The sequence below is a fragment of the Hordeum vulgare genome, chromosome 4H (assembly GCF_904849725.1).
Source record: "Hordeum vulgare subsp. vulgare chromosome 4H, MorexV3_pseudomolecules_assembly, whole genome shotgun sequence".
Lineage (NCBI taxonomy): Eukaryota > Viridiplantae > Streptophyta > Magnoliopsida > Poales > Poaceae > Hordeum > Hordeum vulgare.
In genome coordinates this window covers 279611672-279629683 of record NC_058521.1, presented here as the reverse complement: position 1 = coordinate 279629683, position 18012 = coordinate 279611672, and positions in this window count along the sequence as shown.

Here is an 18012-nt window from a genome sequence, read left to right as displayed (position 1 = left end):
GTCGTCGTGTTTGTTGTTGTTGCTTTTGTTTTTGTCTCATTGTTGTCTCTGTTGTCGTCGTCGTTGTTGTTGTTCTTGTTATTGTCTCTGTTTTCATTGTCGTTGTTGTTGTTGTCGTTATTTTTGTTTTTCTCGTCCTTGTCGTGGTTATCATCGTTGTCTTCAGGCTTATTGTTGTTGTCATTGTTCTCGCTGTTGTCGATGTTGTCGTCGTCGTTCTTGTTGTCGTTGGTGTAGTTGCGGTCGTAGTTGTCGTTGTAGTCGTTGTAGTCATCGTCATCGTAGTCATTGTCATTTTCGTCATCGTTGTTGTTGTTGTTGTTGTTACTGATCCTGATGTTGCTTTAGTTGTTGTTATTGTCATCGTCATCGTCACAGTCCTCGTCGTCGTCCTCGTCGTCGCGTCGTCGTTGTTGTTATTGTTGTTGTTGTTGTGGTCGTCGTCGTCGTCCTTGCTGTCATCGTCGTTGTCATCGTCGTCATCGTCATTGTTCTTTTTGATGTTCTTGTTGTTGTCGCCGTCTTCATTGTTGTCGATGTTGGCATTGGTGTTGTTTTTGTCGTTGTTGTTTTTGTTGTTGTTATTGTTGTTGTCGTTTTTGTCGTTGTTGTTGTTATTGTCATTGGTGTCGTTGTTCTCTTCTTTATCCTTGTTGTCGTCTCTGTCGCCGTCGACGTCGTCGTCGTGGTTCTTGTTCTTGTTGTTGCTGTTGTTGTTGTTGTTGTTGTTGTTGTTGTTGTTATTGTTGTTGTTGTTGTTGTTGCTGCTGCTGTTGCTGTTGTTGTTGTCGTGGTCGTCGTCTTCGTTGTTGTTGTTGTGGTGTTGTTGATGTCCTTGTTGTCTCTGTTGTCGTTAATGTCGTTGTTGTCATTGTTCTTGTTGTTATCGTTCTTCTCGTTGTTCTCGTCATTGTCGTTGTTGTCGTTGTTGTCGTCATCCTTGTGGTTGTTGTTGTTGTTGTTGTCGTCGTCGTCGTCGTAGTTGACGTCTTCGTTGTTTTTGTCACTGTTGTCGTCATTGATATCGTTATCGTCGTCGTTGTTGTAGTTGTTGTTGTCGTTCATGTCAATGTTTTCGTTGTTGTTGTTGTTGTTGACATTGTTTTTGTTGTCGTTGTTCTTGTCATTATCGTTATTGTCGTCATTGTCGTTGTCGTCATCGTCCTTTTTGTTGTTGTTGTTGTGGTTGTTGTTGTTGTTGTTGTTTTTGTTGTCGTTGTCGTCGTCGTTGTCGCCTTCATTGTTTTTGTTTTTGTTGTTGTTGTCGTTGTTGCCGTTGTTTTCATTGATATCATTGGTGTTGTTGTTGTTGTTGTTATGATTGTTGTCGTTCTTCTCACTATTTTCGTTGATGTCGTCGTCGTTGTCGTTTGTTGTCGTCGTCGTCGTTGTTGTTGTTGTTGTTGTTGTTGTTGTTGTTGTTGTTGTTGTTGTTGTTGTTGTTGTTGTGGTTGTTGTTGTTGTTGTGGTAGTTGTTGTTGTTGTTATTGTTGTTGTTGTCGTTGTTGTTGCTGTTGTTGTTGTTGTTGTTGTTGTTATTGTTGTTGTTGTTGTTTTAGTTGTTGTTGTTGTTGTTATTGTTTTTGTTGTTGTCATCGTCGTTGTTTTTTTGTTGTTGTTGTCGTTGGTGAGGTTCTTGTCATTGATATTGCTGTTATCGTTGTTGTTTTTGTTGTCGTTGTTCTCGTTGTTCTCGTCATTGTCATTGTCGTCGTCGTCGTCGTTGTCGCCCATGTTATTGTTTTTTTGTTGTTGTTCTTGTTCTTGCTATTGTCGTCGTTGTCGTCATCTTCGATGTTGTTGTTGTTGTTGTTCTTGTTGTTGTGGTTGTTGTTGTTGTTGTTATCACTGTTGTCGTTGTTTTCGGTGTTTTCATTGGTGTTGTTGTTCTCGATGTTCTCGCGTATCTCATCATTGTTGTTGTTGATGATGTTCTGTTCGTTGATGTCCTTGTTGTCGTTGTTGTCATTGTTGTCGTCGTCGTCGTTGTTGTTGTTCTCGTTTTTGCCATTGTTCTTGTCATTGTCGTTGTCGTCGTCTTTTTCATCGTCATCGTCTTCGTCTTCTTTGTTGTTGCTGTTGTTGTTGTTGTTGTTTTTGTTGTTGTTGTTGTTGTGTTGTTGGTGTTGTTTTTGTTGTTGTTGTTGTTGTTGTTCTTGTTCTTGTTGTTGTTGTTGCTGTTGTTGTTGTTGTTGTCGTCGTCATCGTCGTCTTAGTTATGGATTATGTTGTTGTTGCTGTTGTTGTTGTCGTCATTGCTCACGCTTTTGTTGTTATTTTCATTGTTGTCGTTGTTGTTATCGTCGTCGTCGTTGTTCTCGTCATTGTCGTTCTTTTAATCATTGTAGTCATCGTCGTCGTTGTTGTCGTTGTCGTTGTTCTCGTCATTATCGTTCTTAAAATCATTGTAATCATGGTTGTCGTCGAGTCGTCGTCGTCGTCGTCGTCGTCGTCGTCGTCGTTGTTGTTGTTGTTGTTGTTGTTGTTGTTGTTGTTGTTGTTGTTGTTGTTGTTGTTGTCGTTGTCGTTGTTGTCGTCGTTGTTGTTGTTGTTGTTGCTGTTGTTGTTGTGGATGTCGTGATCATCTTCGTGGTCGTCATCGTCGTCATCGTTAGCGTCCTCATCGTCGTTGTCGTCATTGTCGTTGTTGTTTTTGTTGTTCTTGTTGTTGTTGTTCTTGTTGTTGTTGTTGTTGTTGTTGTTGTTGTTGTTGTTGTTGTTGTTGTTGTTGGTTTTGTTGTCGTTATTGTTGTTGTTGTTGTTGCTGTCGTCGTCGTAGTCGTCATCGTCTTGTTTGTTGTTGTAGTTGTTGTCGTCGTCGTCGTTGTCTGTGTTGTCGATCTGGTTATTGTTATTGTTGTTGTTGTTGTTGTTATTGTCTTGGTTCTCGTTGTGGTTGTTGTGGTCGTTGTTGCCTTTGTTCTTCTCGGTTTTGTGGTTGTTGTCGTTGTCTTCATCCTTATTGTTGTTTTCGTTGTTGTCACTGTGGTTGTTGTTATCGATGTTGTCGTCATCGTTCTTGTTGTCGTTGTCGTTGTTGCTATCGTAGTTGTCGTTGTTCTCATCATTGTCATTGTTATCGTCGTTGTCATCGTCATCATCGTAGTCATTGTCGTTCTCGTCGTCGTCGTCGTTGTTGTTGTTGTGGTTGCTGCTACTGATGTTGCTTTTGTTGTTGTTGTTGTCGTTGTCATTGTCATTGTCTTCATCGTCGTCGTCGTCGTCGTCGTCGCCGTCGTTGTTGTTGTTGTTGTTTTTGTTGTTGTGGTTGTTGTTGTTGTTGTTGTTGTAGTTGTTGTTGTTGTTGTTGTTGTTGTTGTTGTCGTTGTTGTTGTTGTTGTTGTTGCTGTTGTTGTTGTGGATGTCGTGATCATCTTCGTGGTCGTCATCGTCGTCATCGTTAGCGTCCTCATCGTCGTTGTCGTCATTGTCGTTGTTGTTTTTGTTGTTCTTGTTGTTGTTGTTCTTGTTGTTGTTGTTGTTGTTGTTGTTGTTGTTGTTGTTGTTGTTGTTGTTGTTGTTGTTGTTGTTGTTGTTGGTTTTGTTGTCGTTATTGTTGTTGTTGTTGTTGCTGTCGTCGTCGTAGTCGTCATCGTCTTGTTTGTTGTTGTAGTTGTTGTCGTCGTCGTCGTTGTCTGTGTTGTCGATGTGGTTATTGTTATTGTTGTTGTTGTTGTTGTTATTGTCTCGGTTCTCGTTGTGGTTGTTGTTGTCGTTGTTGCCTTTGTTCTTGTCGTTGTTGTGGTTGTTGTCGTTGTCTTCATCCTTATTGTTGTTTTCGTTGTTGTCACTGTGGTTGTTGTTATCGATGTTGTCGTCATCGTTCTTGTTGTCGTTGTCGTTGTTGCTATCGTAGTTGTCGTTGTTCTCATCATTGTCATTGTTATCGTCGCTGTCATCGTCATCATCGTAGTCATTGTCGTTCTCGTCGTCGTCGTCGTCGTCGTCGTTCTTGTTGTTGCTGCTACAGATGTTGCTTTTCTTGTTGTTGTTGTCGTTGTCATTGTCATTGTCGTCATCGTCGTCGTCGTTGTCGTCGTCGCCGTCGTTGTTGTTGTTGTTGTTGTTGTTGTTGTTGTTCTTGTTGTAGTTGTTGTTGTTGTTGTTGTTGTTGTTGTTGTTGTTGTCGTCGTCGTCGTCGTTGTCATCGTCATCGTCATCGTCATCATCGTCGTCTTCGTCTTCGTCGTCGTAGTCGTCATCGTCGTTGTTGATGTCCTTGTCGTTGTTGTTGTTGTTGTTGTTGTTGTTGTTGTTATTTTGTTGTTGTTGTTGTTGTTTTTGTTGTTGTTGTTATTGTTGTTGTTGTTGTTATTGTTCTTGTTGTCGTCGTGATCGTTGTCTTCGTTGTTGTTTTGTTTTTCTTGTTGATCTTGTTGTTGTTGTTGTGGTCATCGTCGTCGTCGTCGTCCTCGTTGTTTTGTTGTTGTTGTCGTTGTTGTCGTTTGTCAGATCTCTCCTGGCTCAGCCTCACCTAGCCCGCTACTCGATATAAGCGACGAAGGACTCACTCAAAGGTGAGGGTAGCACAAAACATAACAGTTTACCCAGGTTCGGGCCGCTGCGAAGCGTAAAAACCTACTCCTCCTTTTGGTGGATTGCCTCTCACGGAGGTTGGTGGATGAACTAACAAAGTGCTCTCGAGCCTCCGGAGGCCATGTGGCTTGGTGTGTTGCACTTGGGTAGGAATGTACCCGCCTACCAAGTGTTCTACCCTTTCTATTATAGCGGAGGCCCGGGTCCTCTTCCCTCGTAGCTTCGGCGGTGTCTGTGCACTAGAAACTAGGGTCCCTTGTGCCCTAGACTTGTGCACGGGCATCGGCCACGCCCATGACGGAAGTGTACCAGGAAGAGTAGCAGAAAGGCAGTCCAAGACCCGCCGAGGACACGCCCTTCCCTCACTGCAAGGGGCGTGGAGTACAAGGGCTCCTGACGCAAGGCCACGGCTAGCCCTCCTTGCTGGGAAGATTCCCAAGGCCCTGGCAAGCCCGCTTCGCCACGAAGACTACCCGAAGAATAGGCAGACCCCGACAAGTTTCCCTTGCCGAGAAGGCTCGCACAGACTGGCAAGGCCCCCCCGGCAAGCCCTCCTTGCAGGGAAAGTGTTCAAGGCGCCAGGCAAGTCCCTCTTGCCAGGGAGGTGACCAAGTCACCCGATGGAGGTTCAGGCCGGCAAGCCCATGTTCGCTCTCCACGTGTCACCACCAGTTTCTACCACAATCCGACCGCTCCAGCACATCCCTCGCGTGCTAGCACAAGATCCAGATGTCGCTTCACGTGGGTACGTGTCGCAACCATCTTGCGAAAGGTCAGGGGTGAGACAAGGCATTTACTACCCCTGACAACACCGAAGAAGTACAGCGGTGATAACTGTTCACTGTGCATCCCATGAGAACGCTATTGGTGACCCCATTGCCTATAAAAGGAGGCCCAAAGCTAATTCTTAGGGGTTGAACATTTTGGGGATCAGAGAGTACCTAATCACCTACTAACTTACTGTAGCAAAACCACCCTACAGTAAGCACACAATACAAACTATGGAGGAGTAGGGTTTTACGCGACAAGCGGCCTGAACCTGGTTAAATAGGAGCTTGCCGGTGTTGATCGCTAGTTCCGCTCTCGATGCGATACCTCTCTATCCTCGCCAAACGATCAAGGGACTCCTCGTGTTTCCCATAGGTGTTGGTTTTCCCCGACATCTTTGGCGCACGAGGTAGGGGAGCGATGGTTGAGAGCTTCTTCGTGGATTCAAGCAAGCTCCACGTCAGATCTTGGGAGATTGAGCACACCACTGCGTCCCCTCGAAGTAGGGCGCATCGGTGGTCGCTCTACTTCGCCACGGCCTCCTAACGCCTGCGCGAGTGCCCTGTTGCGCGCACGCAGGCTAGGGGAAGGAGACCTCGAGCTCGAAGGCATCGACTAGCGCACCACTCTGGGACAGTACGCTGCTGTCGAGGGTGTGCCTAGGGGCTCCAGCGAGGCCTCCGGCACATACTACGACCAACGCACCTCCACGGGGAGGTGCATAGCCATCGAGAATGCGCCTACGGTCCCAGGAACCCACGCACGCAAGCCAGCCGAATGCTTCCCCCGTGGAAGCATCATGTATTCGCCAAAGGTGCGCTTGGGGGCTCCGTCAGCACGGCCAGGCAAAAAAGGAAAATGAGTTATGCTCCGGCAACCCTCCTCCTATACGAGAGTTAAGAACCGTCAGCATATACCTTCCCGGAGGGGAAGTTGCCGGAAGAGTATAGTCTCCTGCTTGGCGGGGATCTGAGGCCCCGACAAAGGACCCAAGCGCCGCTAGGAGAAGTGTCGCGGCACGACATATAAGTGATAAATATTTCAGATGACATTTCAGAGTAGATAGTTTGTTCCCTTTCTGGAAGATCCCAAACCTTGTTTCAGAAACCTGCACGTAGATGGAACCTTGTAAGCATCAGTGCGCCTTAGTTCTGTTTTGAACTAGTTCAATGACATGAACGGTCATAGAGTGCCTTCTAACTTTTTCGAACCGATTCAATAGTCTAAGTGGCGACACAACACCTTATTTCGCCTCAAGCCGCGCTCGAGATCTAATGGTTGCACTGAGTGCGGCAAGGAGCCTTGCCGGTAACGAACCCTCAAGCGAACTGCTAAGGTTCCGTTCCTCAAAGTACTAGCGATAGGACCAGTCGTGTGGGAAAGCTTCCGGAAAATCCAAAAGGCGTACCATTCAAGGAGAAGGATCACACGCAAGGGAAACAACATTTCATTCATTTGCTTGAAACAAACTCAGACATATTACATGAATGATTTTTGCTACTCTAACCTATTACACTTTCTTTCAAAGAGGGACATGCTCGCCGGACAGAAGTTCAAGAAGACAAAAAGCGGGACGACCCCCGGCGCAACCCAGGCTGGTTTCTCGTGGACCAGCACTACGCGGAGGAGAATTGGGGCTGAAGACAGGGCGACCTGAGGGGATGAAGAAGCCAGAGCCCGCGATTGCACCTCCTCAAAGACGAGGCGTCGATGCGGGCTCCTGTAGGGTAACTCCACCGGGCAAGGGAGAGGCATGAGCGGGCCTCGGCGGCAGGGCCGTGTGTTAGTCGGAGCTGCGGGAGTCGTACTCCGACCTGCCCCCCCCCCCGAGATCCTAACGTGCCAAGAGCACCACTGTCGCTGCTGTTCTCCTCGTCGCTATCGCTCGAGGAGGGACATTCAGCGCCGCTCGAGCTCTCTTTGCAGCAGCCGAGACGCACACCTGAGCGCTCGTAATACTTAACGGATAGCATATTATCCTCCGCTAGCTTGAAGCGGAGGATATGCCCATCCTCGAGGCTTCGGGCGCGGGCGAAGGCTTTCCAGCCCCTCCCGAGCAACATGGAGCGGCGCTTCGGGTACTCCGTGTGCACTTCCATAGCGTCGTGGGAGCAACCATATGCGTTCAACCACAAGACAGGGGGCTTGGCGGCCTGCATCGCCCTAGCAAAAGGGCGACGGAGATGCAAATGGCCCTGCGGGACGCCGTGCAGCTCCACGACGAACTCCAGCGCCATGCCGTCCGAGTGCCCGCCAAGCACGGGAGAAAACGGAGGTGCTGGAGTAGCACTCCGCCTCCCCCGGCCACGGCCTCCACGACGACCGCGACTCATTGCCCCGTCGCCACCACGGACGCTCGTGCTGCCCTCTGTAGCTCCACCCCCTAAAGTTGTGGCATGATCTGAGTGGGATCCACTTGCCGCCCTGGTGTCCTATGGTGGACTCCCTCGTCCCCTAGCCATGGTTAGGGGCGAGCGCCATCTGGAGCTAGAAAAGATTCTACAGATGCAAGCTAGGGGTGGTGGATGTTCGAGGAGATGATGGATGAGCAAAACCCCCTCGCAAACTCCCTAATTTACAGGGCGAGACGAGGGGGGCGAGCTCCCCTCACTCCAGAAACCCCCGCCCCTCTCTCCCAATCACGAATGATCACGGGCGAACAGGGAACCGCCCTGCTGCACAAGTGCATGCATGGGCGGGCCCTGCCACGACTATGACCATTATGGCCACGAATGCCACTTGCCTGACCTTTACTGCGCATGCTTCACGCGTGGCAGTAACGTCTCGGGAGGTGGGGAGGCTACTGTGCGCGAACTTCTCCACCTCGCGCATTTGATGCGCGACTGGGGGAAGGGCCGCCCGCAACGGCTCCAAAGCTACAGAGTCCGTTGCTGAGGAAGGCCATGCACTACTTCGGGCCTAGCGCAGCAACGCCCCTCGCGCGTGCGTGGCCCAGGCCCAGGGGCTCCTGTTGGTGCACTAGAGACAGGGAGGGCCCTAGACTTGTGCACGGGCATCGAAGACGCCCGTGATGGTAGTGTACCGGGAAGAGCAGCAAAAAGGCAGTCCAAGACCTGCCGAGGCCACGCCCTTCCCTCACTGTGAGGGGCATCCAACACAAGGGCTCCAGACGCAAGGACCCAACAAGCCCATCTTGCCGGGAAGGTTCCCAAGGACCCGGCAAGTCCGCTTCGCCGGGAAGACTACCCGAAGAATAGCATGACCCCAGCAAGTTCCCTTGTCAGGAAGGCTCGCACGTACTGGCGAGGCCCCCCGATAAGCACTCCTTGCCGGGAAAGTGTTCAAGGCTCCCAGCAAGCCCTCCTTGCTGGGGAGGTGACCAAGTCACCCGATGGAGGCTCTAGGCCAGCAAGCCCCTGTTCGCTCGCCAGGTGTACCCACTAGTTTCTACCACAATCCGACCGCTCCAGCACATCCCTCGTGTGCCATCACAAGGCCTAGGTGTCGATTCACCTAGGTACGTGTCGCAACCATCTTGCGGCAGGTCAGGGGTCACAAAATGCATTTACTGCCCCTCACACCACCTTCGAAGTAGAGCGGTGAACAATGTTCACTGTGCATCCCGTGAGCACACTGTTGGTGACCCCTTTGCCTATAAAAGGAGGCTCAAACCTCATTCTTAGGGGTTGAACGTTTTGGGGATAAGAGACTTCCTAAGCACCTACTAAGTTACTGTAGAAAAACCACCATGCAATAAGCACACAATACAAACTAAGCAGGAGTAGGGTTTTACGCGTTAAGCGGTACGAACCCGGGTAAAAAGGACCTTAACGGTGTTGATCGCTAGTTCCGCCCTCGATGCCACACCACTCTCTCCCCGCCAAACGATCATGGACTCCTCGAGTTTCCCATAGGTGTTGGTTTTCCCCGACATGCGGTAAGGGATTCCACACCGGCCAATTTTAAAGGGGGACAGGGGAACATGCGCCCCTGCCCAAAGGTGGTCTTCACGTGCAACGTACTTACCCGCGCTGTAGGGATGGGCCCGAGGATGAGGTTTTCCCTACTCCCGGGCGGCGGCGGCTTCGTTGCACCAGAAGGGAAACCTTTGGAAGATGCCTTTGGAAGTCTCGGACGCTCCCACCTCCTTTGCACTAAAGGGGAAACTGTTTCGTCCTACCATCTTCTGCTCGCCTGTCCTTTCCTGGTGTCACCCTTGACTCCTGAGGCCCGACCTTGCCTTAGAATTTCCGCTGTCCGGAGGGGTCCTGAGGAGGTCCCTGGCGGGTCCTGATGCTGCTCCTCCTCACGAGGCTTGGCCTCTCGCGAGGGCCTTCCCGGGCGACGTTGCACCAGTTAATCTTGGGTTGGTGAAGCGGGCCATCCCTTGGCCGCAGGTAGGCAGGACTGGGTACCCCCATTCCCTGAATGCCTACAGTAGCCCCCGGGCCCAAGGTGCACCTGGGTTGGCTTCTTGGTGGAAACTTGAGGGTGGTCCGAAGCGTCGCGGGCTCTAAACACCTACAGGCCGGGTCTTTAAAACAAAGAGCACGTCCTCTCCGCGCAACATCTCCTAACGTGCATATGCCGACCGTCTTAACCCCCAATCCATTCCGTCGCCGGCTCTTCCTTCTGTCGATCCAGCCGCCGGTTCTTCCTCTGACCCACGCGCGTCATGTCGTTGTTTCCTTGTTCTCTTCGTCATGCCTCGGAAAGGGGGGAAATGTGGGGGCTCGTGGCGCCCGACCGTCCCGGCGGAGCCCTGGCCCGTGTTGCAACACTCGACGGTGGTGAAGAAGGTTCAGCTGGTAGTTGCTGTCAACTTAATGAGTGGGGGGCACCCAAATCTGGCCAAGCTCATGGCCTCGGAGGAAGAGGGTGTCCCCCGCGGTTCCTCTCCATTTTCACTACCTCATTTCCGGTGTACTGCCGCCATTTTCGGGCTTCATCAATGTAGTGCTTTCGGATAACCACATCCATGCGCTCCACCTTGACCCCCATTCTTTGGTCCTTCTCTCTGCGTTCACATTCTTGTGCGAGCCTTTTGTTGGCGTTACTCCTTCCATGGCATTGCTCTGCCATTTCTTCTCCCTTGAGTTGACCTTCGAGGTGCAGTGCTCCGGGTGCGCGTCCTGGAGAACTGTCGATGCAACTGCCCTCGGGGTCCTATACGCTGAGCTCTTCCCCGAACCAGAAGGGTTCCAGCGGAAGTGGGTGCAGGTTGAGGCTGTCGAGGCCGGAGCTCTGTTCCAACCTTCGCCGACCCCTGCAACACCGAACCGAGGGTGGAGCGCCAGGAGCTTAGTGACCCACGGTTCGCGTCGGTCTTGATCCGGCTGGAAAAAGAGAGGCGTGCGGGGGTGACGATGGCAATGGTGGTGCGCGAGTCTATCTGTCGAGGGATTGGTCCCCTCGAGCGCCACTCCCACCCCATGTGGGCCTACACAGGGCCCAGCAACTCGATGAGGACCCAAGTCGTCCCCTTTAACCCTCATTTGTTGCGTGAGCTGCTTCGTCGACTGACCGTCGGCAATCCTGACGAGCTTCCCCCGAACGGCCTACCGTTGTACAACTTCAAGCCCCTGGGAGTTGTTGCTGTGGAGATGCCGCTCTTTTATGAATGGGGGCTCCTTTCTGAGGGGAAAGGTATTCCCCGGAGGCCGCACCACCCGGGGTGCAGACCCACGAAGACTCTGGTTGTGGCATCGCCCGACCTCCAGGATCTAGATTCGCGTCTAGCCGAGTTGGTGGTGTTGATCGGTCAACGATGGAATGCGTTGCCCCCACTACCGAGCCTCGCTCGAGGGCCGTCTAGTCACCCCGCTGGGTCGCCTGTGCCGACTAGAAGAGGAGGTTGCCCAAGGGCATCCGCCCCCCGGCACGAGGGCCTCCGGCGAGGAAAAAGTGGATGGCCATTGACGACTAAGCACCTGTGTTCCCCCTCGTCCTCCCTTTATGCGCCTATCTTTTGAACCCTAATTCTTTAGGTTTCCCTTTGGTGGCCGGGGAGGCAGATCCGCGCCGCCTGCTCCGGAGGTCGTCGGGCGTCCCATGGCCTCTTCTCTCGCACTTGACTGGGCTCGGTCTCCTAAGCCTCATGCACGTGAACCCTCTACGGTCTTCTTCGGTGGCGGCCTCCGCTACTTCGGCGAGATACCTATCCCCTAGCCTGTGGCCCCTCCTGGGGCCAAGCTGGGCCTTCCCCTTGGAGCCCTCCAGCATGGAGATGAGGGGCACGTGGGGAGCTCAATGCTGATGAAACGGCCACATGGGAGCCCCAGCCCCCGGGCATGGACTCGGGCCGGGTGATTCCTTGCGCGCTTCTCCTGCTCACTGTACATGAGGCGAGAACGCCTGCTGGCTTCTGGAGCCTTCTCGGGTTCGCCTGCCGCACCATGGGGCTTGCTCCGCACCGCTGCGGACGCGCTTCAACGTCTGGGGCGGGGCTTGCCAGTCATGAAGCCTGCCGGGATGGTGAGCGCCAGTACCTTGCGTCGGGTTGGCGCCAGCTTTAGGTCGCCGTGAACGTCGGCCGCCTGCAGCGGGAGGGCGCTCGCGCAGAAACAGAGGCATTCCTCACTGTAGCAGTAGAAGCCCGCGAGCGTGCTGTCGCTGAGGCTCATGAGGCTGACTGTCTGTGCAGGGCCTCCGAAGACCGCCACATGGAGCTTTGCGCCCTCATCGCCTGTCTTGAAGAGCAAGCTCCGTCGAGGGCCTCCCTGGGGGGCCTGCCGGCAGAGTCCTTCCATGCCGGTCATCGAGCATCCGCCGACTTGCTTGTTCTTGTAGAGGTAGAGCGATGCCTGGAGCAGGAGCGTCTGGCGACGAGGGAGCTCCAGTTGTCGCTTGAAGGTGAATCCCTAGCCTCTCGTGAAGCGAAGCTTCAGGAGGAGATAGACAAGGGGGTGGCAGAGGTTCGACGTTCCCTTCTTCTCGATTACTGTTCGAAGTTGAGGCTCGAGGAGTCCCGCTTCTTCAAGCGTCGTGGCTTCCTGTAAGATTAGGTCATTGCCCTCCAGAGAAGGCCGGATCAGGAAGTGGAAAGCCGACAGGCCACGCTGGACGCGCAGGCCACTGCCGATGGTAAAATGTCTAATATCTGCACACAAGTGAAAGGCGTGGCTTCCCTGGTTGGAGAGGCTTCCGGAGAGGCAGCCCACGCTCGGAGCCTTCAACGTGAGCGCTCTAGGATGTTCCGGTCACACGAACGGAGGGCTTCCCATGCTCTGAGCGACATCTGTGGAAAAGGCTTCTCTGGTCCCTTGATTCCCGATGAGTCCAGGTGCTTGGGCTTTTTCTACCGTGTCGTGGAGAAATCTCGAGGCGGGCGCCGAGAAGGCCCTTGCGCTTGCGGAGGAGAAGAGCCGCGACCTTTTGATTCAGGCCGCCTCGGACGTCTTCAGCCACCTCCTTCGCCTCGACCCCGACATTGACTTTTCTTCGGTGTTGGATCCGGTGCCAGAGACGATCCGAGCCCTGGCCGAATGGGTTGTGGTTCATCTGGAAGACCTGGTGACAAGGCTTGCTCCAGAGGGCCGTGACATGGGCTCTGATGACGATGTGTCCTTATGATTCACAGCCTCGTCCTCCTGATAGGTCCATGTGTTAAGTTTAACAACAGCTAGGTCGTGTCTTGTGGATATCTTTTAACGTTTTCCCTCATGACGAGGAATGTGCGACGCTTCCATACTGGTCCCGACTGTTGCCAGCCTGTGATGTCGCCATGCTGATGATTCGTCCTGTGAGCGTGGGCTCGTTCGTGGTGTATCCTTCCTGCTTTTGGGGCGGTTTGAGGACCATTTCGGCACTCTGTGTCTGTAGATCCCAGTCCCACACATTTCCCTGTTGTCATGTGGTGCAACCCGTTACCAAGGTTTCTCCTCACAAGGTAAAGCCCGGCGCCCTAGGGGGGCGAGTGGCATTGTGACCAGTGAGGCCCCTGAGGCATGCTACTCAGGAGCCCCCTTGGACAATCCAGCCGCTCTACGTCGTCATGCCCCAGTCTCGGATATTTCCCTGCTGCCCTAGAGCTTGCGCGTCACAGGTCGGGGGCCCGCCAATCCCGGTGCCGACCGGATCTCCCGGACGTCGCCAATAGTGGCGTTTGGCATTATGATCGGTTAGGCTCCTTAGGCGGAGCCTAGGAGCCCTGTTTGTGGCGCTCGAGCTATTCCGCATTCCGCCTCTTTTTGCGATTGCCTCGGGAGAACCGGAGACCTCCCGAGGTTCCCGTGAAACACCAATCAGAGCAAAAGGGGGAAAGAGAACACGAGTTCGGCAAAGCGAGAGAACATAGAAACGAAATCCCCACCCTTCTTTTCTTTTCAAAACATCAAGTAGAGAAACCTGGAAGCCCTCGATAGCTCAGCAAACAACACAAAGGGAAAGGTCCTAGTGGGCCTCAACTTAAAACCCAATGAAGAAACGAGAAAAAGCCGCGTCTGGCATCCTAGGTATTCACCGCCTGTGTCTCCCCCGAGCGCTGAGCATAGGGCTTCCACTAGGCGTGGGGTGGACCCCTTCCGCGACCTCGGGGGGCCATGGGCGTATACAGCCTCAGCTCGTTATTACATGAGAGTGTCATGGTGGGTGTGTATATGGGAGGTCACGAGGAAGCTTTGGCCTCGCGAGTGTCCCTACCCCTGAGGCATTAGGCTCCTGATTCAGGAAGTCATTGGGAGATTGTGTTGATTCCTCCGTCTTCTCCACTAGGCGTGGTGTGGACCCCTTCCGCGTCCTCGGGGGGCCCTGGGCGTATACAGCCTCAGCTCGTTATTACATGAGACTGTCATGGGATGAAGTATGTTCCGGACGAATTGAAGGACGATGCAGGGTCGATGTAGAGGTGGCACCGGGGCATCGCGGGGGCGGCGCCGAGGTGTTACGGGTTAATGCAGGGCCGGGGGATGCGGGGCCCATGGGCGTGCGCCCCGTTCGTGGTCCCCGGGCATGTAGCGGCGTGACTTCACCTGCCCTGAGCGATTCCTCAAGCACGGGGAAGCCCCCCGCACCCATCGGCCGCAAGACTCGCCCACGTGGTTGGTGCTGAATCCACGGGGCGATGCCCCAGTGCGCCTAACTAGGGCCCCCCGGGTTCCCTGACTGGTACCTTGGGCCGTGCCCCAAGGCCGGGCTAGCCCAGCCTAAGGGCAGCGATGGGTACCCAAACACCTATTGGTAACCGAACGAAGCCTGCACCGGTGAGATGGGCGTGTGTTCCACCCTCCGTCCCCAAGTGGGTGTCGCGCGCCCAGGAGGCGGGGGCAGGTATACCACCTCCATCCCCCAGGTTGGGATGGTCTGGCCAGGGAACATGGGCGTATGTTCCACCCTTAGTCCCCAGGCTGGGGCCCCTCGACATAGACATGAAGGCGAGAGGTCCCCGGACCCCACACCCAGACGTGTGCGTGGGGAAGCTCCCAACCAGCAGGTGCGCCCCGCGAGTGCACCCATGCTGGGCATCCTCACTAAGCCACCCCCTCGGATCACCCTCATGGAGTTGTTCATACCTGTTCGCGTTGGGGATTCCCGTGGGGTCGCGCTCGTGTCTCCTGCTATATTGACTGTTCGCGTGGTCTCCTCCGTGGCTCATAGGTGTGCCGATATGGTTGTGAACGGACCACGTGAGCCCATGAGAGTTGATGTAGTCGAGCCTCCGGTACTCCCTCCCCACTCCGTGAAGTGCGCTGGGGAACCTGGGTGACGCCCTCCCATCGGGGCCGAGTCTTGCACCCCATCTGCTCCCGTCGGATCTCCAGTAGGGGTGAGCCCAGGTGTATGTTTAGGGAGCTCCCGTGCGGTCCACCCTTTGCAAGCCCTGGCAATACGGGATGACGGACACGGTTCGAGATGGAACGAGTTCGGGCTTCGCCGGCGGCGAAGAGCCTGACGTGGCGCGCGTGACCTCCGACGCGGCGCTAACGTGCGGTGTGCTGGCGCCTGAGCTCGTACGCCACCAGCAGCGCGTCATGCCTGTGCGTCGGGTGTTGACAAGCTCGGACGATGGAAGAGTCCAGCGTGACGCGTGGAAGGGCCGGGGCGGCGTAGGGATGCTGCATGGTTGGTGAAGATGACAACCCCCAGTGCCCACCGGAAGCATGTCCAGCATGGACGTCGTCCGTCAAGGTGGTGGATGCAGCTGGGCGTCGTGGCCCACCCCCATCGTCCGCGCCATGCGGGCAGCCCTCCTTTCCGCGCGGACTCGTCGTCTCCCCACCATGGGCGCGTTCAGTTTCGGTGAGCCGAACCTTGGAAGAGACCTCGACACGGCCCCTACCTCGCATGCCAAATTGCGGATTTCGGGCTCCTCAAAACCCTAATGAATCGAACACAGGGGCGTGTACGACAATCTCTCCTCGCTCAGCCTCACCTAGCCCTCTACTCGATGGAAACGTGAAAGGACTCACTCGAAGGTGAGGATAGAACAAAACACAACAGTTTACCCAGGTTCGGGCTGCTACGAAGCGTAAAACCCTACTCCTGCTTTTGGTGGATTACCTCTCACGGTGTTGTCGTTATTTGTTGTTTTTGTTGTTGTTGTTGTTGTTGTTGTTGTCGTCGTCGTCATCGTCGTCTTCCTTCTTGTTGTTGTTGTTGTTGTTGTTGTTGTTGTCGTTGCTGGCGCTTCGGTTGTTGTTGTCGCTGTTGTCGTCGTCGTCGTCATTGTTGTTGTTGTTGTTGTTCTCGTCATTATCGTTCTTTTGATCATTGCTGTTGTTGTCGTTGTCGTCGTTGTTGTTTTGTTGTTGTTGTTGTTGTTGTTGTTGTTGTTGTTGTCGTCGTCGTCATTGTCGTCGTCATTGTCGTCGTCATCGTCGTGTTTGTTGTTGTTGTTGTTGTTGTTGTTGTCGTCGTCGTTGTTGTCTGTATTGTCGTTGTGGTTATTGTTGTTGTTGTTGTTTATTGTCTCTGTTCTCATTGTAGTTGTTGTTTTCGTTGTTTTCGTTATTCTCGTTGTTGTCGTCGTTGTCGTCTTCCTTATCGTTGTTGTCGTTGTTGTTGCTGTTGTTGTCGATGTCGTTGTCATCGGTCTAGTTGTCGTCGTTGTTGCGGTTGTCGTTGTTGTCGTCGTTCTCGTTTTTGTCGTCGTTCTCGTTGTTGTCGTCGTTGTCTATGATGTTGTCATCGTTGTGGTTGTTTTTGTTGTTGTTGTTGTGGTTGTTGTTGTCGTTGCTAGCACTTTTGTTGTCCTTGTCGCTGTTGTCATCATTGTTGTTGTTGTTGTTGTGGTCGTTGCTGTCGTTGTTCTCGTCATTGTCGTTCTTTTCATCATTATTGTTGTCGCCGTCTTCTTCTTCGTTGTTGTTGTTGTTGCTGTTGTTGTTGTCATCGTCGTTGTTGTTGTAATTGTTGTTTTTGTGGCTGTCGTCATCGTCTTCGACGTCGTTGTCGTCGTCGTCGTCATCGTTGTCGTAATCCTCCTTGTTGTTGTTTTTTTTGTTTTTTTTTGTTGTTGTTTTTGTTGTCGTCGTCGTCATCGTCGCCGTCATCATCATCGTCATCGTCGTCGTCATCGTCATTGTCATCATCGTCATCACTGTCGTTTTCGTTGTCGTTTGCATTGTTGTTGTTGTTGTTGTTGCTGTTGTTGTTGTGGTTAGTGTGATTGTTCTGATTGTTGTCGTTGTTCTTGTTGTTGTCGTTGTTGTCGTTGTTCTCGTCATTGTCGTTGTTACCATCGTTGTCATCGTCGTCATCGTAGTCATCATCGTTGTCGTCGCCATCGTCGTCCTTGTTGTTGTTTTTGTTGTTCTTGTTGCACCTGCTACTTTTGTTATTGTTTTTTTTATTATTGTCGTTGTTGTGGTCGTCGTCGTCATCATCGTCATCGTCATCATTGTCGTCGTTATTGTCGTCGTTGTCGTGGTTGTCGTTGTTGTTGTTGTTGTCATTGTTGTTGTTGTTGTTTCTATTGTTGTTGCCGTTGTTGTTGTTTTTGTTGTTGTTGTTGTTCTTGTTCTTGTTGTTGTTCTTGTTGTTCTTGTTATTGTTTTTGGTGTTCTTGTTGTTGTCATTGATATCATTGTTGCCGTTGTTTTCATTGTCGTCATCGTCCTCGTCGTCGTCGTTGTTGTTGTTGTTGTTGTTGTTGTTGTTGTTGTTGTCTTTTTCGTTGTTGTTGTTGTTGTCGTCGTCGTTGTTGTTGTAATTGTTGTTGTCGTGGTTGTCGTCATCGTCTTCGGCGTCGTCGGCGGCGCCGTCGTCGTCATCGTCCTCGTCATCGTTGTCGTCGTCGTCCTTGTTGTTGTTGTAGTTGTTGTTGTTGTTGTTGTTTTAGTTGTTGTTGTTTTCATCGTCGTCGTCGTCGTTGCCGTCATCGTGATCATTGTCATCGTCATCATTGTCGTCTTCGTTGTTGTTGTTGTTGTTGTTGTTGTTGTTGTTTTTGTTCTTGTTGTTGTTGTGATTGTTGTTGTTGTCGTTGCTGTTATTTTTGTTGTTGTTGTCATTGTTCTTGTTGTTGTCGTTGTTCTCGTCATTGTCATTGTTATCATCTTTGTCATCGTCGTCATCTTAGTCATCATAGTTGTCGTCGCCATCTTCGTCGTCATTGTTGTTTTTGTTGCTCTTGTTGCAACTGCTACTACAGTTATTGTTTTTGTTTTTTTATTATCGTTGTTGTCGTCGTCGTCATAGTTGTTGTTGTTGTCGTCATCGTCTTAATTGTCTTCGTTATTGTCGTCGTCGTCGTGGTTGTCGTTGCTGTTGTTGTTGTCACTGTTGTTGTTGTTGTTGTTGTTTTTGTTG